The 23808-nt window shown below is 66.6% G+C and overlaps 11 non-coding genes across 11 annotated transcripts; all 11 read left to right on the top strand.

The window, feature by feature from the left end:
- The first annotated feature begins 1749 nt into the window (after nt 1–1749).
- TRNAP-AGG (transfer RNA proline (anticodon AGG)) lies at nt 1750–1821 on the top strand. Its single transcript has one exon. It is a non-coding gene; the product is annotated as a tRNA-Pro (tRNA).
- A 1896-nt stretch (nt 1822–3717) lies between these two features.
- TRNAP-AGG (transfer RNA proline (anticodon AGG)) lies at nt 3718–3789 on the top strand. The gene has a single exon. It is a non-coding gene; the product is annotated as a tRNA-Pro (tRNA).
- A 1895-nt stretch (nt 3790–5684) lies between these two features.
- On the top strand, nt 5685–5756 carry TRNAP-AGG (transfer RNA proline (anticodon AGG)). The gene has a single exon. It is a non-coding gene; the product is annotated as a tRNA-Pro (tRNA).
- A 1907-nt stretch (nt 5757–7663) lies between these two features.
- Nucleotides 7664–7735, top strand: TRNAP-AGG (transfer RNA proline (anticodon AGG)). The gene has a single exon. It is a non-coding gene; the product is annotated as a tRNA-Pro (tRNA).
- A 1905-nt stretch (nt 7736–9640) lies between these two features.
- Nucleotides 9641–9712, top strand: TRNAP-AGG (transfer RNA proline (anticodon AGG)). The gene has a single exon. It is a non-coding gene; the product is annotated as a tRNA-Pro (tRNA).
- A 1900-nt stretch (nt 9713–11612) lies between these two features.
- Nucleotides 11613–11684, top strand: TRNAP-AGG (transfer RNA proline (anticodon AGG)). The gene has a single exon. It is a non-coding gene; the product is annotated as a tRNA-Pro (tRNA).
- Nucleotides 11685–13594: 1910 nt separating this feature from the next.
- Nucleotides 13595–13666, top strand: TRNAP-AGG (transfer RNA proline (anticodon AGG)). Its single transcript has one exon. It is a non-coding gene; the product is annotated as a tRNA-Pro (tRNA).
- A 1887-nt stretch (nt 13667–15553) lies between these two features.
- Nucleotides 15554–15625, top strand: TRNAP-AGG (transfer RNA proline (anticodon AGG)). The gene has a single exon. It is a non-coding gene; the product is annotated as a tRNA-Pro (tRNA).
- A 1894-nt stretch (nt 15626–17519) lies between these two features.
- On the top strand, nt 17520–17591 carry TRNAP-AGG (transfer RNA proline (anticodon AGG)). The gene has a single exon. It is a non-coding gene; the product is annotated as a tRNA-Pro (tRNA).
- Nucleotides 17592–19486: 1895 nt separating this feature from the next.
- TRNAP-AGG (transfer RNA proline (anticodon AGG)) lies at nt 19487–19558 on the top strand. Its single transcript has one exon. It is a non-coding gene; the product is annotated as a tRNA-Pro (tRNA).
- A 1891-nt stretch (nt 19559–21449) lies between these two features.
- TRNAP-AGG (transfer RNA proline (anticodon AGG)) lies at nt 21450–21521 on the top strand. The gene has a single exon. It is a non-coding gene; the product is annotated as a tRNA-Pro (tRNA).
- Nucleotides 21522–23808: the final 2287 nt, after the last annotated feature.

Consider the following 23808-nt stretch of genomic DNA (forward strand, 5'->3'; position numbering starts at 1 on the left):
TACGCTACTCGTGTGCCCGTGTCCTTGTGGTACTCCAAGATGCCGGCGTTGGCTCTGCGCCTCTCCTTCAAGCTCCAGCTCCGGGAGTCAGGCCCAGCCAACAGCGAGCCGGCCTCTGGCGAGAACGGCTACGCAGCGTAGTGGGCCCGTGGAGCAACATCCGCGCAACAACGAAGCACAGGGGAGGCACCCAGCTACCCTGAACAGTCGGTCTTTCCTGCCAAGCTGCCGCCTGGTTGGCGGGCCGAGGCGTCCGCCTCGAAAGGAGGACCGAGTCGTGCACGGACGGGGGGCTTTCTCACGCGACAGGGTCCATCTGGCCAATGGCTTTTCCACAGCCACAACAGTGGGCCCCCCTCCACGTGCTGAAGGTCACAGAAGGGGTCTGGCGGGCGCCTCCTCCCTTTGGTCTTCCGACCGGCTCCTGCCCTCAGGACCACGTCTGCTAGGAACTGACGGCTGTAGGGCTGGAAGGCCCGTCCCAGGAGAGGATGTCATCCAGGCGCCGGACTTCAGACGGCCGACGATTCCACCTCTGCTGCAAGCGTGCCCCGAGCACGACGCCATTGTTGCGGGGAACTGATTGCTTTAGCAAGGGGAGCACTCGCCTTCTCTTTCTTTCTTTCTTTCTCTCTTCCGGACTCCGCCTCACAGCTAGCAGCCGCTTGTTCCTTTCCCGCTGGGAAGCCAGAACCAGGAGGCAGGCCGGGCGTGGCTTGTTGGTCTAGGAGCATGATTCTTGCTTTGGGAGCAAGAGGTCCCGGGTGCGAGTCCCGGACAAGCCCTTGCCGCTTCCCGCTGAGCTGTGGCCTTCTTGCCCTTTTTCTCTCGAGCTGCTGCTGGCTGACGGTCTGAATTGAGAGGCGTCTTGAGCAGGGAGCTGGAAGGTGGGCACGGGGGCACGGCAAGCTGGTTGCCGAGGCATGGCTGGAGGAGGCGCGGCGGGAAGTGGTCGGCTGTGGTCCCCCATTGGATTCAATGGGGTGACCTGGTGGCCGGAATTCCTCCCGGCCGCCCGCTGTCCCCCAACGGGGGGGACGGCGCTCTCCGGCACGAGCCCCGGTGGCAGGGCTTAATGGCTCAGCTCTAGCGGAGGCGGTGGGGGGAGGTGCTTTCTAGTGGGCACCTGAAGGCAGGGGAGGGGCCGAAGGGTCGGCCGGGGGAGGAGGCGGAGGCTGGGAGGCGGCCGGAGCCCATCTGCCCGCCGGGCAGGGGCAGACGCTGCCGCCCCGAGGCCCGCGGCGGAGCCGCCAGCTCAGCTGGAAAACTGCAGCCGCGCACGAGGCCCCCGGCTCTCGGGGGACAGTCCCCGCCCCCCCCCCCGGGCGTGGCGCACTCGGAGCGCCGTTCGGGATGGGAGACGCTTTACAGCCTGCTTGATCTCGGGCCAGAAGCTTGAGGACGAGCAGCCAGGCCAAAGGCGGCCCGGTGCTCTCGGGGCGGCAGAGGCCCAGCGCCGAGCTCCCGGACGAGGCCCGGCCAACGAGCGTGCTTGCCGGTGTCCCGGGCCTACTTTGGCCGGCCTTTTCCTCCCCACGTGCGTGCTGTGCCGTGCCGCGGCGTGGCGTGCGAGCCAGGTCAGGCCGCGAATGAGCTTTCTTTCTTGCTCTCGCAGCGGGATGGACCGCCCCGGGAGGCCAGCTTGGAAAGGTGCCCGGAGGCGTGGGCCTTTTGCGCTTTGTGCCTCCGGCTGCCTGCTCTTTCCGCCAAATTCGTGAGGCTGCCAGCAGCCAGCTTGCCCCCAGGTCTGGCTTGTTGGTCTAGGGGTATGATTCTCGCTTAGGGTGCGAGAGGTCCCGGGTTCAACTCCCGGACAAGCCCTGGTCCTCTACTGCTTGGGGCCGGCCCGTGCGCTCGACTGTGGCTCTCCTCTTTCTTACTTCAGCCCTGCGGATAGGTCACGGGGCCCCCTCTTTGGCGGGAGCAGCGCCCCAACCCATCTTCCCGCTGGGTGCCCCGCTCGCCCATTCACGTTACGCTACTCGTGTGCCCGTGTCCTTGTGGTACTCCAAGATGCCGGCGTTGGCTCTGCGCCTCTCCTTCAAGCTCCAGCTGCGGGAGTCAGGCCCAGCCAACAGCGAGCCGGCCTCTGGCGGGAACGGCTACGCAGCGTAGTGGGCCCGTGGAGCAACATCCGCGCAACAACGAAGCACAGGGGAGGCACCCAGCTACCCTGAACGGTCGGTCTTTCCTGCCAAGCTGCCGCCTGGTTGGCGGGCCGAGGCGTCTGCCTCGAAAGGAGGACCGAGTCCTGCACGGACGGGGGGCTTTCTCACGCGACAGGGTCCATCTGGCCAATGGCTTTTCCACAGCCACAACAGTGGGCCCCCCTCCACGTGCTGAAGGTCACAGAAGGGGTCTGGCGGGCGCCTCCTCCCTTTGGTCTTCCGACCGGCTCCTGCCCTCAGGACCACGTCTGCTAGGAACTGACGGCTGTAGGGCTGGAAGGCCCGTCCCGGGAGAGGATGTCATCCAGGCGCCGGACTTCAGACGGCCGACGATTCCACCTCTGCTGCAAGCGTGCCCCGAGCACGACGCCATTGTTGCGGGGAACTGATTGCTTTAGCAAGGGGAGCACTCGCCTTCTCTTTCTTTCTTTCTTTCTCTCTTCCGGACTCCGCCTCACAGCTAGCAGCCGCTTGTTCCTTTCCCGCTGGGAAGCCAGAACCAGGAGGCAGGCCGGGCGTGGCTTGTTGGTCTAGGAGCATGATTCTTGCTTTGGGAGCAAGAGGTCCCGGGTGCGAGTCCCGGACAAGCCCTTGCCGCTTCCCGCTGAGCTGTGGCCTTCTTGCCCTTTTTCTCTCGAGCTGCTGCTGGCTGACGGTCTGAATTGAGAGGCGTCTTGAGCAGGGAGCTGGAAGGTGGGCACGGGGGCACGGCAAGCTGGTTGCCGAGGCATGGCTGGAGGAGGCGCGGCGGGAAGTGGTCGGCTGTGGTCCCCCATTGGATTCAATGGGGTGACCTGGTGGCCGGAATTCCTCCCGGCCGCCCGCTGTCCCCCAACGGGGGGGACGGCGCTCTCCGGCACGAGCCCCGGTGGCAGGGCTTAATGGCTCAGCTCTAGCGGAGGCGGTGGGGGGAGGTGCTTTCTAGTGGGCACCTGAAGGCAGGGGAGGGGCCGAAGGGTCGGCCGGGGGAGGAGGCGGAGGCTGGGAGGCGGCCGGAGCCCATCTGCCCGCCGGGCAGGGGCAGACGCTGCCGCCCCGAGGCCCGCGGCGGAGCCGCCAGCTCAGCTGGAAAACTGCAGCCGCGCACGAGGCCCCCGGCTCTCGGGGGACAGCCCCCCCCCCCGGGCGAGGCGCACTCGGAGCGCCGTTCGGGATGGGAGACGCTTTACAGCCTGCTTGATCTCGGGCCAGAAGCTTGAGGACGAGCAGCCAGGCCAAAGGCGGCCCGGTGCTCTCGGGGCGGCAGAGGCCCAGCGCCGAGCTCCCGGACGAGGCCCGGCCAACGAGCGTGCTTGCCGGTGTCCCGGGCCTACTTTGGCCGGCCTTTTCCTCCCCACGTGCGTGCTGTGCCGTGCCGCGGCGTGGCGTGCGAGCCAGGTCAGGCCGCGAATGAGCTTTCTTTCTTGCTCTCGCAGCGGGATGGACCGCCCCGGGAGGCCAGCTTGGAAAGGTGCCCGGAGGCGTGGGCCTTTTGCGCTTTGTGCCTCCGGCTGCCTGCTCTTTCCGCCAAATTCGTGAGGCTGCCAGGAGCCAGCTTGCCCCCAGGTCTGGCTTGTTGGTCTAGGGGTATGATTCTCGCTTAGGGTGCGAGAGGTCCCGGGTTCAACTCCTGGACAAGCCCTGGTCCTCTCCTGCTTGGGGCCGGCTCGGCTGTGGCTCTCCTCTTTCTTACTTCAGCCCTGCGGATAGGTCACGGGGCCCCCTCTTTGGCGGGAGCAGCGCCCCAACCCATCTTCCCGCTGGGTGCCCCGCTCGCCCATTCACGTTACGCTACTCGTGTGCCCGTGTCCTTGTGGTACTCCAAGATGCCGGCGTTGGCTCTGCGCCTCTCCTTCAAGCTCCAGCTCCGGGAGTCAGGCCCAGCCAACAGCGAGCCGGCCTCTGGCGAGAACGGCTACGCAGCGTAGTGGGCCCGTGGAGCAACATCCGCGCAACAACGAAGCACAGGGGAGGCACCCAGCTACCCTGAACAGTCGGTCTTTCCTGCCAAGCTGCCGCCTGGTTGGCGGGCCGAGGCGTCCGCCTCGAAAGGAGGACCGAGTCGTGCACGGACGGGGGGCTTTCTCACGCGACAGGGTCCATCTGGCCAATGGCTTTTCCACAGCCACAACAGTGGGCCCCCCTCCACGTGCTGAAGGTCACAGAAGGGGTCTGGCGGGCGCCTCCTCCCTTTGGTCTTCCGACCGGCTCCTGCCCTCAGGACCACGTCTGCTAGGAACTGACGGCTGTAGGGCTGGAAGGCCCGTCCCAGGAGAGGATGTCATCCAGGCGCCGGACTTCAGACGGCCGACGATTCCACCTCTGCTGCAAGCGTGCCCCGAGCACGACGCCATTGTTGCGGGGAACTGATTGCTTTAGCAAGGGGAGCACTCGCCTTCTCTTTCTTTCTTTCTTTCTCTCTTCCGGACTCCGCCTCACAGCTAGCAGCCGCTTGTTCCTTTCCCGCTGGGAAGCCAGAACCAGGAGGCAGGCCGGGCGTGGCTTGTTGGTCTAGGAGCATGATTCTTGCTTTGGGAGCAAGAGGTCCCGGGTGCGAGTCCCGGACAAGCCCTTGCCGCTTCCCGCTGAGCTGTGGCCTTCTTGCCCTTTTTCTCTCGAGCTGCTGCTGGCTGACGGTCTGAATTGAGAGGCGTCTTGAGCAGGGAGCTGGAAGGTGGGCACGGGGGCACGGCAAGCTGGTTGCCGAGGCATGGCTGGAGGAGGCGCGGCGGGAAGTGGTCGGCTGTGGTCCCCCATTGGATTCAATGGGGTGACCTGGTGGCCGGAATTCCTCCCGGCCGCCCGCTGTCCCCCAACGGGGGGGACGGCGCTCTCCGGCACGAGCCCCGGTGGCAGGGCTTAATGGCTCAGCTCTAGCGGAGGCGGTGGGGGGAGGTGCTTTCTAGTGGGCACCTGAAGGCAGGGGAGGGGCCGAAGGGTCGGCCGGGGGAGGAGGCGGAGGCTGGGAGGCGGCCGGAGCCCATCTGCCCGCCGGGCAGGGGCAGACGCTGCCGCCCCGAGGCCCGCGGCGGAGCCGCCAGCTCAGCTGGAAAACTGCAGCCGCGCACGAGGCCCCCGGCTCTCGGGGGACAGTCCCCGCCCCCCCCCCCCGGGCGTGGCGCACTCGGAGCGCCGTTCGGGATGGGAGACGCTTTACAGCCTGCTTGATCTCGGGCCAGAAGCTTGAGGACGAGCAGCCAGGCCAAAGGCGGCCCGGTGCTCTCGGGGCGGCAGAGGCCCAGCGCCGAGCTCCCGGACGAGGCCCGGCCAACGAGCGTGCTTGCCGGTGTCCCGGGCCTACTTTGGCCGGCCTTTTCCTCCCCACGTGCGTGCTGTGCCGTGCCGCGGCGTGGCGTGCGAGCCAGGTCAGGCCGCGAATGAGCTTTCTTTCTTGCTCTCGCAGCGGGATGGACCGCCCCGGGAGGCCAGCTTGGAAAGGTGCCCGGAGGCGTGGGCCTTTTGCGCTTTGTGCCTCCGGCTGCCTGCTCTTTCCGCCAAATTCGTGAGGCTGCCAGCAGCCAGCTTGCCCCCAGGTCTGGCTTGTTGGTCTAGGGGTATGATTCTCGCTTAGGGTGCGAGAGGTCCCGGGTTCAACTCCCGGACAAGCCCTGGTCCTCTACTGCTTGGGGCCGGCCCGTGCGCTCGACTGTGGCTCTCCTCTTTCTTACTTCAGCCCTGCGGATAGGTCACGGGGCCCCCTCTTTGGCGGGAGCAGCGCCCCAACCCATCTTCCCGCTGGGTGCCCCGCTCGCCCATTCACGTTACGCTACTCGTGTGCCCGTGTCCTTGTGGTACTCCAAGATGCCGGCGTTGGCTCTGCGCCTCTCCTTCAAGCTCCAGCTCCGGGAGTCAGGCCCAGCCAACAGCGAGCCGGCCTCTGGCGAGAACGGCTACGCAGCGTAGTGGGCCCGTGGAGCAACATCCGCGCAACAACGAAGCACAGGGGAGGCACCCAGCTACCCTGAACAGTCGGTCTTTCCTGCCAAGCTGCCGCCTGGTTGGCGGGCCGAGGCGTCCGCCTCGAAAGGAGGACCGAGTCGTGCACGGACGGGGGGCTTTCTCACGCGACAGGGTCCATCTGGCCAATGGCTTTTCCACAGCCACAACAGTGGGCCCCCCTCCACGTGCTGAAGGTCACAGAAGGGGTCTGGCGGGCGCCTCCTCCCTTTGGTCTTCCGACCGGCTCCTGCCCTCAGGACCACGTCTGCTAGGAACTGACGGCTGTAGGGCTGGAAGGCCCGTCCCAGGAGAGGATGTCATCCAGGCGCCGGACTTCAGACGGCCGACGATTCCACCTCTGCTGCAAGCGTGCCCCGAGCACGACGCCATTGTTGCGGGGAACTGATTGCTTTAGCAAGGGGAGCACTCGCCTTCTCTTTCTTTCTTTCTTTCTCTCTTCCGGACTCCGCCTCACAGCTAGCAGCCGCTTGTTCCTTTCCCGCTGGGAAGCCAGAACCAGGAGGCAGGCCGGGCGTGGCTTGTTGGTCTAGGAGCATGATTCTTGCTTTGGGAGCAAGAGGTCCCGGGTGCGAGTCCCGGACAAGCCCTTGCCGCTTCCCGCTGAGCTGTGGCCTTCTTGCCCTTTTTCTCTCGAGCTGCTGCTGGCTGACGGTCTGAATTGAGAGGCGTCTTGAGCAGGGAGCTGGAAGGTGGGCACGGGGGCACGGCAAGCTGGTTGCCGAGGCATGGCTGGAGGAGGCGCGGCGGGAAGTGGTCGGCTGTGGTCCCCCATTGGATTCAATGGGGTGACCTGGTGGCCGGAATTCCTCCCGGCCGCCCGCTGTCCCCCAACGGGGGGGACGGCGCTCTCCGGCACGAGCCCCGGTGGCAGGGCTTAATGGCTCAGCTCTAGCGGAGGCGGTGGGGGGAGGTGCTTTCTAGTGGGCACCTGAAGGCAGGGGAGGGGCCGAAGGGTCGGCCGGGGGAGGAGGCGGAGGCTGGGAGGCGGCCGGAGCCCATCTGCCCGCCGGGCAGGGGCAGACGCTGCCGCCCCGAGGCCCGCGGCGGAGCCGCCAGCTCAGCTGGAAAACTGCAGCCGCGCACGAGGCCCCCGGCTCTCGGGGGACAGTCCCCGCCCCCCCCCCCGGGCGTGGCGCACTCGGAGCGCCGTTCGGGATGGGAGACGCTTTACAGCCTGCTTGATCTCGGGCCAGAAGCTTGAGGACGAGCAGCCAGGCCAAAGGCGGCCCGGTGCTCTCGGGGCGGCAGAGGCCCAGCGCCGAGCTCCCGGACGAGGCCCGGCCAACGAGCGTGCTTGCCGGTGTCCCGGGCCTACTTTGGCCGGCCTTTTCCTCCCCACTTGCGTGCTGTGCTGTGCCGTGCCGCGGCGTGGCGTGCGAGCCAGGTCAGGCCGCGAATGAGCTTTCTTTCTTGCTCTCGCAGCGGGATGGACCGCCCCGGGAGGCCAGCTTGGAAAGGTGCCCGGAGGCGTGGGCCTTTTGCGCTTTGTGCCTCCGGCTGCCTGCTCTTTCCGCCAAATTCGTGAGGCTGCCAGCAGCCAGCTTGCCCCCAGGTCTGGCTTGTTGGTCTAGGGGTATGATTCTCGCTTAGGGTGCGAGAGGTCCCGGGTTCAACTCCCGGACAAGCCCTGGTCCTCTACTGCTTGGGGCCGGCCCGTGCGCTCGACTGTGGCTCTCCTCTTTCTTACTTCAGCCCTGCGGATAGGTCACGGGGCCCCCTCTTTGGCGGGAGCAGCGCCCCAACCCATCTTCCCGCTGGGTGCCCCGCTCGCCCATTCACGTTACGCTACTCGTGTGCCCGTGTCCTTGTGGTACTCCAAGATGCCGGCGTTGGCTCTGCGCCTCTCCTTCAAGCTCCAGCTCCGGGAGTCAGGCCCAGCCAACAGCGAGCCGGCCTCTGGCGGGAACGGCTACGCAGCGTAGTGGGCCCGTGGAGCAACATCCGCGCAACAACGAAGCACAGGGGAGGCACCCAGCTACCCTGAACGGTCGGTCTTTCCTGCCAAGCTGCCGCCTGGTTGGCGGGCCGAGGCGTCTGCCTCGAAAGGAGGACCGAGTCCTGCACGGACGGGGGGCTTTCTCACGCGACAGGGTCCATCTGGCCAATGGCTTTTCCACAGCCACAACAGTGGGCCCCCCTCCACGTGCTGAAGGTCACAGAAGGGGTCTGGCGGGCGCCTCCTCCCTTTGGTCTTCCGACCGGCTCCTGCCCTCAGGACCACGTCTGCTAGGAACTGACGGCTGTAGGGCTGGAAGGCCCGTCCCGGGAGAGGATGTCATCCAGGCGCCGGACTTCAGACGGCCGACGATTCCACCTCTGCTGCAAGCGTGCCCCGAGCACGACGCCATTGTTGCGGGGAACTGATTGCTTTAGCAAGGGGAGCACTCGCCTTCTCTTTCTTTCTCTCTCTCTTCCGGACTCCGCCTCACAGCTAGCAGCCGCTTGTTCCTTTCCCGCTGGGAAGCCAGAACCAGGAGGCAGGCCGGGCGTGGCTTGTTGGTCTAGGAGCATGATTCTTGCTTTGGGAGCAAGAGGTCCCGGGTGCGAGTCCCGGACAAGCCCTTGCCGCTTCCCGCTGAGCTGTGGCCTTCTTGCCCTTTTTCTCTCGAGCTGCTGCTGGCTGACGGTCTGAATTGAGAGGCGTCTTGAGCAGGGAGCTGGAAGGTGGGCACGGGGGCACGGCAAGCTGGTTGCCGAGGCATGGCTGGAGGAGGCGCGGCGGGAAGTGGTCGGCTGTGGTCCCCCATTGGATTCAATGGGGTGACCTGGTGGCCGGAATTCCTCCCGGCCGCCCGCTGTCCCCCAACGGGGGGGACGGCGCTCTCCGGCACGAGCCCCGGTGGCAGGGCTTAATGGCTCAGCTCTAGCGGAGGCGGTGGGGGGAGGTGCTTTCTAGTGGGCACCTGAAGGCAGGGGAGGGGCCGAAGGGTCGGCCGGGGGAGGAGGCGGAGGCTGGGAGGCGGCCGGAGCCCATCTGCCCGCCGGGCAGGGGCAGACGCTGCCGCCCCGAGGCCCGCGGCGGAGCCGCCAGCTCAGCTGGAAAACTGCAGCCGCGCACGAGGCCCCCGGCTCTCGGGGGACAGCCCCCGCACCTCCCCCCCCGGGCGTGGCGCACTCGGAGCGCCGTTCGGGATGGGAGACGCTTTACAGCCTGCTTGATCTCGGGCCAGAAGCTTGAGGACGAGCAGCCAGGCCAAAGGCGGCCCGGTGCTCTCGGGGCGGCAGAGGCCCAGCGCCGAGCTCCCGGACGAGGCCCGGCCAACGAGCGTGCTTGCCGGTGTCCCGGGCCTACTTTGGCCGGCCTTTTCCTCCCAACTTGCGTGCTGTGCTGTGCCGTGCCGCGGCGTGGCGTGCGAGCCAGGTCAGGCCGCGAATGAGCTTTCTTTCTTGCTCTCGCAGCGGGATGGACCGCCCCGGGAGGCCAGCTTGGAAAGGTGCCCGGAGGCGTGGGCCTTTTGCGCTTTGTGCCTCCGGCTGCCTGCTCTTTCCGCCAAATTCGTGAGGCTGCCAGGAGCCAGCTTGCCCCCAGGTCTGGCTTGTTGGTCTAGGGGTATGATTCTCGCTTAGGGTGCGAGAGGTCCCGGGTTCAACTCCCGGACAAGCCCTGGTCCTCTACTGCTTGGGGCCGGCCCGTGCGCTCGACTGTGGCTCTCCTCTTTCTTACTTCAGCCCTGCGGATAGGTCACGGGGCCCCCTCTTTGGCGGGAGCAGCGCCCCAACCCATCTTCCCGCTGGGTGCCCCGCTCGCCCATTCACGTTACGCTACTCGTGTGCCCGTGTCCTTGTGGTACTCCAAGATGCCGGCGTTGGCTCTGCGCCTCTCCTTCAAGCTCCAGCTGCGGGAGTCAGGCCCAGCCAACAGCGAGCCGGCCTCTGGCGGGAACGGCTACGCAGCGTAGTGGGCCCGTGGAGCAACATCCGCGCAACAACGAAGCACAGGGGAGGCACCCAGCTACCCTGAACGGTCGGTCTTTCCTGCCAAGCTGCCGCCTGGTTGGCGGGCCGAGGCGTCTGCCTCGAAAGGAGGACCGAGTCCTGCACGGACGGGGGGCTTTCTCACGCGACAGGGTCCATCTGGCCAATGGCTTTTCCACAGCCACAACAGTGGGCCCCCCTCCACGTGCTGAAGGTCACAGAAGGGGTCTGGCGGGCGCCTCCTCCCTTTGGTCTTCCGACCGGCTCCTGCCCTCAGGACCACGTCTGCTAGGAACTGACGGCTGTAGGGCTGGAAGGCCCGTCCCGGGAGAGGATGTCATCCAGGCGCCGGACTTCAGACGGCCGACGATTCCACCTCTGCTGCAAGCGTGCCCCGAGCACGACGCCATTGTTGCGGGGAACTGATTGCTTTAGCAAGGGGAGCACTCGCCTTCTCTTTCTTTCTTTCTTTCTCTCTTCCGGACTCCGCCTCACAGCTAGCAGCCGCTTGTTCCTTTCCCGCTGGGAAGCCAGAACCAGGAGGCAGGCCGGGCGTGGCTTGTTGGTCTAGGAGCATGATTCTTGCTTTGGGAGCAAGAGGTCCCGGGTGCGAGTCCCGGACAAGCCCTTGCCGCTTCCCGCTGAGCTGTGGCCTTCTTGCCCTTTTTCTCTCGAGCTGCTGCTGGCTGACGGTCTGAATTGAGAGGCGTCTTGAGCAGGGAGCTGGAAGGTGGGCACGGGGGCACGGCAAGCTGGTTGCCGAGGCATGGCTGGAGGAGGCGCGGCGGGAAGTGGTCGGCTGTGGTCCCCCATTGGATTCAATGGGGTGACCTGGTGGCCGGAATTCCTCCCGGCCGCCCGCTGTCCCCCAACGGGGGGGACGGCGCTCTCCGGCACGAGCCCCGGTGGCAGGGCTTAATGGCTCAGCTCTAGCGGAGGCGGTGGGGGGAGGTGCTTTCTAGTGGGCACCTGAAGGCAGGGGAGGGGCCGAAGGGTCGGCCGGGGGAGGAGGCGGAGGCTGGGAGGCGGCCGGAGCCCATCTGCCCGCCGGGCAGGGGCAGACGCTGCCGCCCCGAGGCCCGCGGCGGAGCCGCCAGCTCAGCTGGAAAACTGCAGCCGCGCACGAGGCCCCCGGCTCTCGGGGGACAGCCCCCGCCCCCCCCCCGCGTGGCCCACTCGGAGCGCCGTTCGGGATGGGAGACGCTTTACAGCCTGCTTGATCTCGGGCCAGAAGCTTGAGGACGAGCAGCCAGGCCAAAGGCGGCCCGGTGCTCTCGGGGCGGCAGAGGCCCAGCGCCAAGCTCCCGGACGAGGCCCGGCCAAGGAGCGTGCTTGCCGGTGTCCCGGGCCTACTTTGGCCGGCCTTTTCCTCCCCACTTGCGTGCTGTGCCGTGCCGCGGCGTGGCGTGCGAGCCAGGTCAGGCCGCGAATGAGCTTTCTTTCTTGCTCTCGCAGCGGGATGGACCGCCCCGGGAGGCCAGCTTGGAAAGGTGCCCGGAGGCGTGGGCCTTTTGCGCTTTGTGCCTCCGGCTGCCTGCTCTTTCCGCCAAATTCGTGAGGCCTGCCAGGAGCCAGCTTGCCCCCAGGTCTGGCTTGTTGATCTAGGGGCATGATTCTCGCTTAGGGTGCGAGAGGTCCCGGGTTCAACTCCCGGACAAGCCCTGGTCCTCTCCTGCTTGGGGCCGGCCCGCGCGCTCAGCTGTGGCTCTCCTCTTTCTTACTTCAGCCCTGCGGATAGGTCACGGGGCCCCCTCTTTGGCGGGAGCAGCGCCCCAACCCATCTTCCCGCTGGGTGCCCCGCTCGCCCATTCACGTTACGCTACTCGTGTGCCCGTGTCCTTGTGGTACTCCAAGATGCCGGCGTTGGCTCTGCGCCTCTCCTTCAAGCTCCAGCTCCGGGAGTCAGGCCCAGCCAACAGCGAGCCGGCCTCTGGCGGGAACGGCTACGCAGCGTAGTGGGCCCGTGGAGCAACATCCGCGCAACAACGAAGCACAGGGGAGGCACCCAGCTACCCTGAACGCTCGGTCTTTCCTGCCAAGCTGCCGCCTGGTTGGCGGGCCGAGGCGTCTGCCTCGAAAGGAGGACCGAGTCCTGCACGGACGGGGGGCTTTCTCACGCGACAGGGTCCATCTGGCCAATGGCTTTTCCACAGCCACAACAGTGGGCCCCCCTCCACGTGCTGAAGGTCACAGAAGGGGTCTGGCGGGCGCCTCCTCCCTTTGGTCTTCCGACCGGCTCCTTCCCTCAGGACCACGTCTGCTAGGAACTGACGGCTGTAGGGCTGGAAGGCCCGTCCCGGGAGAGGATGTCATCCAGGCGCCGGACTTCAGACGGCCGACGATTCCACCTCTGCTGCAAGCGTGCCCCGAGAACGACGCCATTGTTGCGGGGAACTGATTGCTTTAGCAAGGGGAGCACTCGCCTTCTCTTTCTTTCTCTCTCTCTTCCGGACTCCGCCTCACAGCTAGCAGCCGCTTGTTCCTTTCCCGCTGGGAAGCCAGAACCACGAGGCAGGCCGGGCGTGGCTTGTTGGTCTAGGAGCATGATTCTTCCTTTGGGAGCAAGAGGTCCCGGGTGCGAGTCCCGGACAAGCCCTTGCCACTTCCCGCTGAGCTGTGGCCTTCTTGCCCTTTTTCTCTCCAGCTGCTGCTGGCTGACGGTCTGAATTGAGAGGCGGCTTGAGCAGGGAGCTGGAAGGTGGGCACGGGGGCACGGCAAGCTGGTTGCCGAGGCATGGCTGGAGGAGGCGCGGCGGGAAGTGGTCGGCTGTGGTCCCCCATTGGATTCAATGGGGTGACCTGGTGGCCGGAATTCCTCCCGGCCGCCCGCTGTCCCCCAACGGGGGGGACGGCGCTCTCCGGCACGAGCCCCGGTGGCAGGGCTTAATGGCTCAGCTCTAGCGGAGGCGGTGGGGGGAGGTGCTTTCTAGTGGGCACCCGAAGGCAGGGGAGGGGACGAAGGGTCGGCCGGGGGAGGAGGCGGAGGCTGGGAGGCGGCCGGAGCCCATCTGCCCGCCGGGCAGGGGCAGGGGCAGACGCTGCCGCCCCGAGGTCCGCGGCGGAGCCGCCAGCTCAGCTGGAAAACTGCAGCCGCGCACGAGGCCCCCGGCTCTCGGGGGACAGCCCCCGCCCCCCCCCCCCCGCCGGGCGTGGCGCACTCGGAGCGCCGTTCAGGATGGGAGACGCTTTACAGCCTGCTTGATCTCGGGCCAGAAGCTTGAGGACGAGCAGCCAGGCCAAAGGCGGCCCGGTGCTCTCGGGGCGGCAGAGGCCCAGCGCCGAGCTCCCGGACGAGGCCCGGCCAACGAGCGTGCTTGCCGGTGTCCCGGGCCTACTTTGGCCGGCCTTTTCCTCCCCACGTGCGTGCTGTGCCGTGCCGCGGCGTGGCGTGCGAGCCAGGTCAGGCCGCGAATGAGCTTTCTTTCTTGCTCTCGCAGCGGGATGGACCGCCCCGGGAGGCCAGCTTGGAAAGGTGCCCGGAGGCGTGGGCCTTTTGCGCTTTGTGCCTCCGGCTGCCTGCTCTTTCCGCCAAATTCGTGAGGCCTGCCAGGAGCCAGCTTGCCCCTAGGTCTGGCTTGTTGGTCTAGGGGCATGATTCTCGCTTAGGGTGCGAGAGATCCCGGGTTCAACTCCCGGACAAGCCCTGGTTCTCTCCTGCTTGGGGCCGGCCCGTGCGCTCGGCTGTGGCTCTCCTCTTTCTTACTTCAGCCCTGCGGATAGGTCACGGGGCCCCCTCTTTGGCGGGAGCAGCGCCCCAACCCATCTTCCCGCTGGGTGCCCCGCTCGCCCATTCACGTTACGCTACTCGTGTGCCCGTGTCCTTGTGGTACTCCAAGATGCCGGCGTTGGCTCTGCGCCTCTCCTTCAAGCTCCAGCTCCGGGAGTCAGGCCCAGCCAACAGCGAGCCGGCCTCTGGCGGGAACGGCTACGCAGCGTAGTGGGCCCGTGGAGCAACATCCGCGCAACAACGAAGCACAGGGGAGGCACCCAGCTACCCTGAACGCTCGGTCTTTCCTGCCAAGCTGCCGCCTGGTTGGCGGGCCGAGGCGTCTGCCTCGAAAGGAGGACCGAGTCCTGCACGGACGGGGGGCTTTCTCACGCGACAGGGTCCATCTGGCCAATGGCTTTTCCACAGCCACAACAGTGGGCCCCCCTCCACGTGCTGAAGGTCACAGAAGGGGTCTGGCGGGCGCCTCCTCCCTTTGGTCTTCCGACCGGCTCCTTCCCTCAGGACCACGTCTGCTAGGAACTGACGGCTCTAGGGCTGGAAGGCCCGTCCCGGGAGAGGATGTCATCCAGGCGCCGGACTTCAGACGGCCGACGATTCCACCTCTGCTGCAAGCGTGCCCCGAGCACGACGCCATTGTTGCGGGGAACTGATTGCTTTAGCAAGGGGAGCACTCGCCTTCTCTTTCTTTCTCTCTCTCTTCCGGACTCCGCCTCACAGCTAGCAGCCGCTTGTTCCTTTCCCGCTGGGAAGGCAGAACCAGGAGGCAGGCCGGGCGTGGCTTGTTGGTCTAGGAGCATGATTCTTGCTTTGGGAGCAAGAGGTCCTGGGTGCGAGTCCCGGACAAGCCCTTGCCACTTCCCGCTGAGCTGTGGCCTTCTTGCCCTTTTTCTCTCGAGCTGCTGCTGGCTGACGGTCTGAATTGAGAGGCGTCTTGAGCTGGAAGGTGGGCACGGGGGCACGGCAAGCTGGTTGCCGAGGCATGGCTGGAGGAGGCGCGGCGGGAAGTGGTCGGCTGTGGTCCCCCATTGGATTCAATGGGGTGACCTGGTGGCCGGAATTCCTCCCGGCCGCCCGCTGTCCCCCAACGGGGGGGACGGCGCTCTCCGGCACGAGCCCCGGTGGCAGGGCTTAATGGCTCAGCTCTAGCGGAGGCGGTGGGGTGAGGTGCTTTCCAGTGGGCACCTGAAGGCAGGGGAGGGGCCGAAGGGTCGGCCGGGGGAGGAGGCGGAGGCTGGGAGGCGGCCGGAGCCCATCTGCCCGCCGGGCAGGGGCAGACGCTGCCGCCCCGAGGCCCGCGGCGGAGCCGCCAGCTCAGCTGGAAAACTGCAGCCGCGCACGAGGCCCCCGGCTCTCGGGGGACAGCCCCCGCCCCCCCCCGCGTGGCGCACTCGGAGAGCCGTTCGGGATGGGAGACTCTTTACAGCCTGCTTGATCTCGGGCCAGAAGCTTGAGGACGAGCAGCCAGGCCAAAGGCGGCCCGGTGCTCTCGGGGCGGCAGAGGCCCAGCGCCGAGCTCCCGGACGAGGCCCGGCCAACGAGCGTACTTGCCGGTGTCCCGGGCCTACATTGGCCGGCCTTTTCCTCCCCACGTGCGTGCTGTGCCGTGCCGCGGTGTGGCGTGCGAGCCAGGTCAGGCCGCGAATGAGCTTTCTTTCTTGCTCTCGCAGCGGGATGGACCGCCCCGGGAGGCCAGCTTGGAAAGGTGCCCGGAGGCGTGGGCCTTTTGCGCTTTGTGCCTCCGGCTGCCTGCTCTTTCCGCCAAATTCGTGAGGCTGCCAGGAGCCAGCTTGCCCCCAGGTCTGGCTTGTTGGTCTAGGGGTATGATTCTCGCTTAGGGTGCGAGAGGTCCCGGGTTCAACTCCCGGACAAGCCCTGGTCCTCTCCTGCTTGGGGCCGGCCCGTGCGCTCGGCTGTGGCTTTCCTCTTTCTTACTTCAGCCCTGCGGATAGGTCACGGGGCCCCCTCTTTGGCGGGAGCAGCGCCCCAACCCATCTTCCCGCTGGGTGCCCCGCTCGCCCATTCACGTTACGCTACTCGTGTGCCCGTGTCCTTGTGGTACTCCAAGATGCCGGCGTTGGCTCTGCGCCTCTCCTTCAAGCTCCAGCTCCGGGAGTCAGGCCCAGCCAACAGCGAGCCGGCCTCTGGCGGGAACGGCTACGCAGCGTAGTGGGCCCGTGGAGCAACATCCGCGCAACAACGAAGCACAGGGGAGGCACCCAGCTACCCTGAACGCTCGGTCTTTCCTGCCAAGCTGCCGCCTGGTTGGCGGGCCGAGGCGTCTGCCTCGAAAGGAGGACCGAGTCCTGCACGGACGGGGGGCTTTCTCACGCGACAGGGTCCATCTGGCCAATGGCTTTTCCACAGCCACAACAGTGGGCCCCCCTCCACGTGCTGAAGGTCACAGAAGGGGTCTGGCGGGCGCCTCCTCCCTTTGGTCTTCCGACCGGCTCCTGCCCTCAGGACCACGTCTGCTAGGAACTGACGGCTGTAGGGCTGGAAGGCCCGTCCCGGGAGAGGATGTCATCCAGGCACCGGACTTCAGACGGCCGACGATTCCACCTCTGCTGCAAGCGTGCCCCGAGCACGACGCCATTGTTGCGGGGAACTGATTGCTTTAGCAAGGGGAGCACTCGCCTTCTCTTTCTTTCTCTCTCTCTTCCGGACTCCGCCTCACAGCTAGCAGCCGCTTGTTCCTTTCCCGCTGGGAAGCCAGAACCAGCAGGCAGGCCGGGCATGGCTTGTTGGTCTAGGAGCATGATTCTTGCTTTGGGAGCAAGAGGTCCCGGGTGCGAGTCCCGGGCAAGCCCTTGCCACTTCCCGCTGAGCTGTGGCCTTCTTGCCCTTTTTCTCTCGAGCTGCTGCTGGCTGACGGTCTGAATTGAGAGGCGTCTTGAGCAGGAAGCTGGAAGGTGGGCACGGGGGCACGGCAAGCTGGTTGCCGAGGCATGGCTGGAGGAGGCGCGGCGGGAAGTGGTCGGCTGTGGTCCCCCATTGGATTCAATGGGGTGACCTGGTGGCCGGAATTCCTCCCGGCCGCCCGCTGTCCCCCAACGGGGGGGACGGCGCTCTCCGGCACGAGCCCCGGTGGCAGGGCTTAATGGCTCAGCTCTAGCGGAGGCGGTGGGGGGAGGTGCTTTCTAGTGGGCACCTGAAGGCAGGGGAGGGGCCGAAGGGTCGGCCGGGGGAGGAGGCGGAGGCTGGGAGGCGGCCGGAGCCCATCTGCCCGCCGGGCAGGGGCAGACGCTGCCGCCCCGAGGCCCGCGGCGGAGCCGCCAGCTCAGCTGGAAAACTGCAGCCGCGCACGAGGCCCCCGGCTCTCGGGGGACAGCCCCCGCCCCCCCCCGCGTGGCGCACTCGGAGAGCCGTTCGGGATGGGAGACGCTTTACAGCCTGCTTGATCTCAGGCCAGAAGCTTGAGGACGAGCAGCCAGGCCAAAGGCGGCCCGGTGCTCTCGGGGCGGCAGAGGCCCAGCGCCGAGCTCCCGGACGAGGCCCGGCCAACGAGCGTGCTTGCCGGTGTCCCGGGCCTACTTTGGCCGGCCTTTTCCTCCCCACGTGCGTGCTGTGCCGTGCCGCGGCGTGGCGTGCGAGCCAGGTCAGGCCGCGAATGAGCTTTCTTTCTTGCTCTCGCAGCGGGATGGACCGCCCCGGGAGGCCAGCTTGGAAAGGTGCCCGGAGGCGTGGGCCTTTTGCGCTTTGTGCCTCCGGCTGCCTGCTCTTTCCGCCAAATTCGTGAGGCTGCCAGGAGCCAGCTTGCCCCCAGGTCTGGCTTGTTGGTCTAGGGGTATGATTCTCGCTTAGGGTGCGAGAGGTCCCGGGTTCAACTCCTGGACAAGCCCTGGTCCTCTCCTGCTTGGGGCCGGCCCGTGCGCTCGCCTGTGGCTTTCCTCTTTCTTACTTCAGCCCTGCGGATAGGTCACGGGGCCCCCTCTTTGGCGGGAGCAGCGCCCCAACCCATCTTCCCGCTGGGTGCCCCGCTCGTCCATTCACGTTACGCTACTCGTGTGCCCGTGTCCTTGTGGTACTCCAAGATGCCGGCGTTGGCTCTGCGCCTCTCCTTCAAGCTCCAGCTCCGGGAGTCAGGCCCAGCCAACAGCGAGCCGGCCTCTGGCGGGAACGGCTACGCAGCGTAGTGGGCCCGTGGAGCAACATCCGCGCAACAACGAAGCACAGGGGAGGCACCCAGCTACCCTGAACGCTCGGTCTTTCCTGCCAAGCTGCCGCCTGGTTGGCGGGCCGAGGCGTCTGCCTCGAAAGGAGGACCGAGTCCTGCACGGACGGGGGGCTTTCTCACGCGACAGGGTCCATCTGGCCAATGGCTTTTCCACAGCCACAACAGTGGGCCCCCCTCCACGTGCTGAAGGTCACAGAAGGGGTCTGTCGGGCGCCTCCTCCCTTTGGTCTTCCGACCGGCTCCTTCCCTCAGGACCACGTCTGCTAGGAACTGACGGCTGTAGGGCTGGAAGGCCCGTCCCGGGAGAGGATGTCATCCAGGCGCCGGACTTCAGACGGCCGACGATTCCACCTCTGCTGCAAGCGTGCCCCGAGAACGACGCCATTGTTGCGCGGAACTGATTGCTTTAGCAAGGGGAGCACTCGCCTTCTCTTTCTTTCTTTCTCTCTCTCTTCCGGACTCCGCCTCACAGCTAGCAGCCGCTTGTTCCTTTCCCGCTGGGAAGCCAGAACCAGGAGGCAGGCCGGGCGTGGCTTGTTGGTCTAGGAGCATGATTCTTGCTTTGGGAGCAAGAGGTCCCGGGTGCGAGTCCCGGACAAGCCCTTCCCGCTGAGTTGTGGCCTTCTTGCCCTTTTTCTCTCGAGCTGCTGCTGGCTGACGGTCTGAATTGAGAGGCGTCTTGAGCAGGGAGCTGGAAGGTGGGCACGGGGGCACGGCAAGCTGGTTGCTGAGGCATGGCTGGAGGAGGCGCGGCGGGAAGTGGTCGGCTGTGGTCCCCCATTGGATTCAATGGGGTGACCTGGTGGCCGGAATTCCTCCCGGCCGCCCGCTGTCCCCCAACGGGGGGGACGGCGCTCTCCGGCACGAGCCCCAGTGGCAGGGCTTAATGGCTCAGCTCTAGCGGAGGCGGTGGGGGGAGGTGCTTTCTAGTGGGCACCTGAAGGCAGGGGAGGGGCCGAAGGGTCGGCCGGGGGAGGAGGCGGAGGCTGGGAGGCGGCCGGAGCCCATCTGCCCGCCGGGCAGGGGCAGACGCTGCCGCCCCGAGGCCCGCGGCGGAGCCGCCAGCTCAGCTGGAAAACTGCAGCCGCGCACGAGGCCCCCGGCTCTCGGGGGACAGCCCCCGCCCCCCCCTCCCTGCGTGGCGCACTCGGAGCGCCGTTCGGGATGGGAGACGCTTTACAGCCTGCTTGATCTCGGGCCAGAAGCTTGAGGACGAGCAGCCAGGCCAAAGGCGGCCCGGTGCTCTCGGGGCGGCAGAGGCCCAGCGCCGAGCTCCCGGACGAGGCCCGGCCAACGAGCGTGCTTGCCGGTGTCCCGGGCCTACTTTGGCCGGCCTTTTCCTCCCCACGTGCGTGCTGTGCCGTGCCGCGGCGTGGCGTGCGAGCCAGGTCAGGCCGCGAATGAGCTTTCTTTCTTGCTCTCGCAGCGGGATGGACCGCCCCGGGAGGCCAGCTTGGAAAGGTGCCCGGAGGCGTGGGCCTTTTGCGCTTTGTGCCTCCGGCTGCCTGCTCTTTCCGCCAAATTCGTGAGGCTGCCAGGAGCCAGCTTGCCCCCAGGTCTGGCTTGTTGGTCTAGGGGTATGATTCTCGCTTAGGGTGCGAGAGGTCCCGGGTTCAACTCCCGGACAAGCCCTGGTCCTCTCCTGCTTGGGGCCGGCCCGTGCGCTCGGCTGTGGCTCTCCTCTTTCTTACTTCAGCCCTGCGGATAGGTCACGGGGCCCCCTCTTTGGCGGGAGCAGCGCCCCAACCCATCTTCCCGCTGGGTGCCCCGCTCGCCCATTCACGTTATGCTACTCGTGTGCCCGTGTCCTTGTGGTACTCCAAGATGCCGGCGTTGGCTCTGCGCCTCTCCTTCAAGCTCCAGCTCCGGGAGTCAGGCCCAGCCAACAGCGAGCCGGCCTCTGGCGGGAACGGCTACGCAGCGTAGTGGGCCCGTGGAGCAACATCCGCGCAACAACGAAGCACAGGGGAGGCACCCAGCTACCCTGAACGGTCGGTCTTTCCTGCCAAGCTGCCGCCTGGTTGGCGGGCCGAGGCGTCTGCCTCGAAAGGAGGACCGAGTCCTGCACGGACGGGGGGCTTTCTCACGCGACAGGGTCCATCTGGCCAATGGCTTTTCCACAGCCACAACAGTGGGCCCCCCTCCACGTGCTGAAGGTCACAGAAGGGGTCTGGCGGGCGCCTCCTCCCTTTGGTCTTCCGACCGGCTCCTGCCCTCAGGACCACGTCTGCTAGGAACTGACGGCTGTAGGGCTGGAAGGCCCGTCCCGGGAGAGGATGTCATCCAGGCGCCGGACTTCAGACGGCCGACGATTCCACCTCTGCTGCAAGCGTGCCCCGAGCACGACGCCATTGTTGCGGGGAACTGATTGCTTTAGCAAGGGGAGCACTCGCCTTCTCTTTCTTTCTTTCTTTCTCTCTTCCGGACTCCGCCTCACAGCTAGCAGCCGCTTGTTCCTTTCCCGCTGGGAAGGCAGAACCAGGAGGCAGGCCGGGCGTGGCTTGTTGGTCTAGGAGCATGATTCTTGCTTTGGGAGCAAGAGGTCCCGGGTGCGAGTCCCGGACAAGCCCTTGCCACTTCCTGCTGAGCTGTGGCCTTCTTGCCCTTTTTCTCTCGAGCTGCTGCTGGCTGACGGTCTGAATTGAGAGGCGTCTTGAGCTGGAAGGTGGGCACGGGGGCACGGCAAGCTGGTTGCCGAGGCATGGCTGGAGGAGGCGCGGCGGGAAGTGGTCGGCTGTGGTCCCCCATTGGATTCAATGGGGTGACCTGGTGGCCGGAATTCCTCCCGGCCGCCCGCTGTCCCCCAACGGGGGGGACGGCGCTCTCCGGCACGAGCCCCGGTGGCAGGGCTTAATGGCTCAGCTCTAGCGGAGGCGGTGGGGTGAGGTGCTTTCCAGTGGGCACCTGAAGGCAGGGGAGGGGCCGAAGGGTCGGCCGGGGGAGGAGGCGGAGGCTGGGAGGCGGCCGGAGCCCATCTGCCCGCCGGGCAGGGGCAGACGCTGCCGCCCCGAGGCCCGCGGCGGAGCCGCCAGCTCAGCTGGAAAACTGCAGCCGCGCACGAGGCCCCCGGCTCTCGGGGGACAGCCCCCGCCCCCCCCCGCGTGGCGCACTCGGAGAGCCGTTCAGGATGGGAGACGCTTTACAGCCTGCTTGATCTCGGGCCAGAAGCTTGAGGACGAGCAGCCAGGCCAAAGGCGGCCCGGTGCTCTCGGGGCGGCAGAGGCCCAGCGCCGAGCTCCCGGACGAGGCCCGGCCAACGAGCGTGCTTGCCGGTGTCCCGGGCCTACTTTGGCCGGCCTTTTCCTCCCCACGTGCGTGCTGTGCCGTGCCGCGGCGTGGCGTGCGAGCCAGGTCAGGCCGCGAATGAGCTTTCTTTCTTGCTCTCGCAGCGGGATGGACCGCCCCGGGAGGCCAGCTTGGAAAGGTGCCCGGAGGCGTGGGCCTTTTGCGCTTTGTGCCTCCGGCTGCCTGCTCTTTCCGCCAAATTCGTGAGGCTGCCAGGAGCCAGCTTGCCCCCAGGTCTGGCTTGTTGGTCTAGGGGTATGATTCTCGCTTAGGGTGCGAGAGGTCCCGGGTTCAACTCCCGGACAAGCCCTGGTCCTCTCCTCCTTGGGGCCGGCCCGTGCGCTCGGCTGTGGCTCTCCTCTTTCTTACTTCAGCCCTGCGGATAGGTCACGGGGCCCCCTCTTTGGCGGGAGCAGCGCCCCAACCCATCTTCCCGCTGGGTGCCCCGCTCGCCCATTCACGTTACGCTACTCGTGTGCCCGTGTCCTTGTGGTACTCCAAGATGCCGGCGTTGGCTCTGCGCCTCTCCTTCAAGCTCCAGCTCCGGGAGTCAGGCCCAGCCAACAGCGAGCCGGCCTCTGGCGGGAACGGCTACGCAGCGTAGTGGGCCCGTGGAGCAACATCCGCGCAACAACGAAGCACAGGGGAGGCACCCAGCTACCCTGAACGGTCGGTCTTTCCTGCCAAGCTGCCGCCTGGTTGGCGGGCCGAGGCGTCTGCCTCGAAAGGAGGACCGAGTCCTGCACGGACGGGGGGCTTTCTCACGCGACAGGGTCCATCTGGCCAATGGCTTTTCCACAGCCACAACAGTGGGCCCCCCTCCACGTGCTGAAGGTCACAGAAGGGGTCTGGCGGGCGCCTCCTCCTTTTGGTCTTCCGACCGGCTCCTGCCCTCAGGACCACGTCTGCTAGGAACTGATGGCTGTAGGGCTGGAAGGCCCGTCCCGGGAGAGGATGTCATCCAGGTGTGACGTAGTGGGGGTACCTGGCTGGTTTCTATGCTGCTGGCTCTGGGGTAACCCCACTGGCTGCCGTGGGTACCACGACCCAGCAAAACAGGATGAGTCACTATGCAAACCAGTCTGGCCAGACACCCCCCATGGAGAGGAACAAAGGAAGGTGGAATGCTGCCTTGGCTGGGGGGCAGGGCTGGAAGTGAGGGAGTTGGTTGCTGGCTGTCGGAGGGCATGGAGGGGAGCCTAGGAGAAGGGGCTGGAGTTTAGGGGCCCAGTCTCCCCCATCCCAAGGGGGCCTGAGGCATCCTAGCCCAGTTCCTGTAACCAGATTACATCGGTGCTGCGCTGTGCTGGAGGAGCAATAAACCACCCTCAATTCCACTGGCTGGTGCAGTCTGTTTGTGCCATTTCGGGGTGCAGGAGACGGGGAACCCCCAACGCGCCGTCACACTGGTGTCAGAAGTGGGATGCACTGCACCCCGTGGATGGAGCTTCCAGCGGCAAGCGACAAGGCGCAGTAGAAGCAAGAGCCCTGGAGCCAGGCGTGCTGGAGACAGAGCGAAGCGGTTCCTGGGAATCGTGGGGCGCTGCAGCACTAGACTGGTGAGTCTGCACCGAGGGGCCCAGCGGGCAGATGGCCTACGCCCGACTCTTGAAGGCAGAGCTGGTGGGGCTGTGCAGAGAGAGGGGCTTGCCTGTGCAGAAAGCAACCAAGGCCCAGCTGATTGCCCAGCTGGAAGATAATGACCAGCCACAGGGCCAGGATCTTGTCCCCAGGGGAAGCAGCCAGACCCCCCCTGAGAGTGTGTCAGGCTCAGAGAGGGGGAGGAGCGTTGGAACCCACCGGAGAGATGAGACAGCGTCTCCCGGGAGGCCTGCAAGCCGTAGCCCATCTAGGGCAGGGGCCAGCCCAGCGGAGCTGCTGCGCCTGGAGATCCAGCTGCGGATCAGGGAATTGGAAGTAGAGGACCGAGAGAAGGACCGCCAGGATCGAGAGAGGCAGCGGCAGCATGAGCTGGCCATGGCAGAGCGGAGAACCGGCGGTGCACCGGCTGCGCCAAGTGCGGATGGGCCCCAGGGTCCCAGGACTGCCAGACGCTTGGAGAGGCTCGTGGTGGCCCAATTGAAGGACGTGGGCGACATAGACGGGTTCCTCAGCTCCTTTGAGAGGGCCTGTGGACTGCAACGGGTTCCCCCAGCTGACTGGCTGCAGGAGCTCATCCCCGCACTGAACCAGGAGGCGGCCGGAGTGCTCAGTCAGCTGGAGGACCTACAGCCAGGGGATTACAACCGAGTCAAGGAGGCCCTGCTGCACAAGTTCGGGCTGACCCCCGAGATGTACAGGAAGAAGTTCCGGGGGGTACAGAAAGGGCCACGGGAGACCTATGTGGACCTGGCCTCCCGCCTGGCGCAATACTGCCGCAAGTGGGTGTCTGGAGTCGGAGCCCAGACCGCAGAGGAGCTGCTCAAGCTGGTCATGATGGAGCAGTTCTATGAAGCGTGCCCACCCAAACTGAGGCTGTGGCTCAAGGACCGGAGACCAGAGAACCCCCAGGAGGCCGGGAGACTGGCGGATGAGTTCACGGAGAGCCGGTCCGGGTGTGAACGGGAGTCCCGGAGAGAGAGGGAACCGCGCAGAGA

The sequence above is a fragment of the Pelodiscus sinensis genome, chromosome 6 (genome assembly GCF_049634645.1).
Source record: "Pelodiscus sinensis isolate JC-2024 chromosome 6, ASM4963464v1, whole genome shotgun sequence".
Lineage (NCBI taxonomy): Eukaryota > Metazoa > Chordata > Testudines > Trionychidae > Pelodiscus > Pelodiscus sinensis.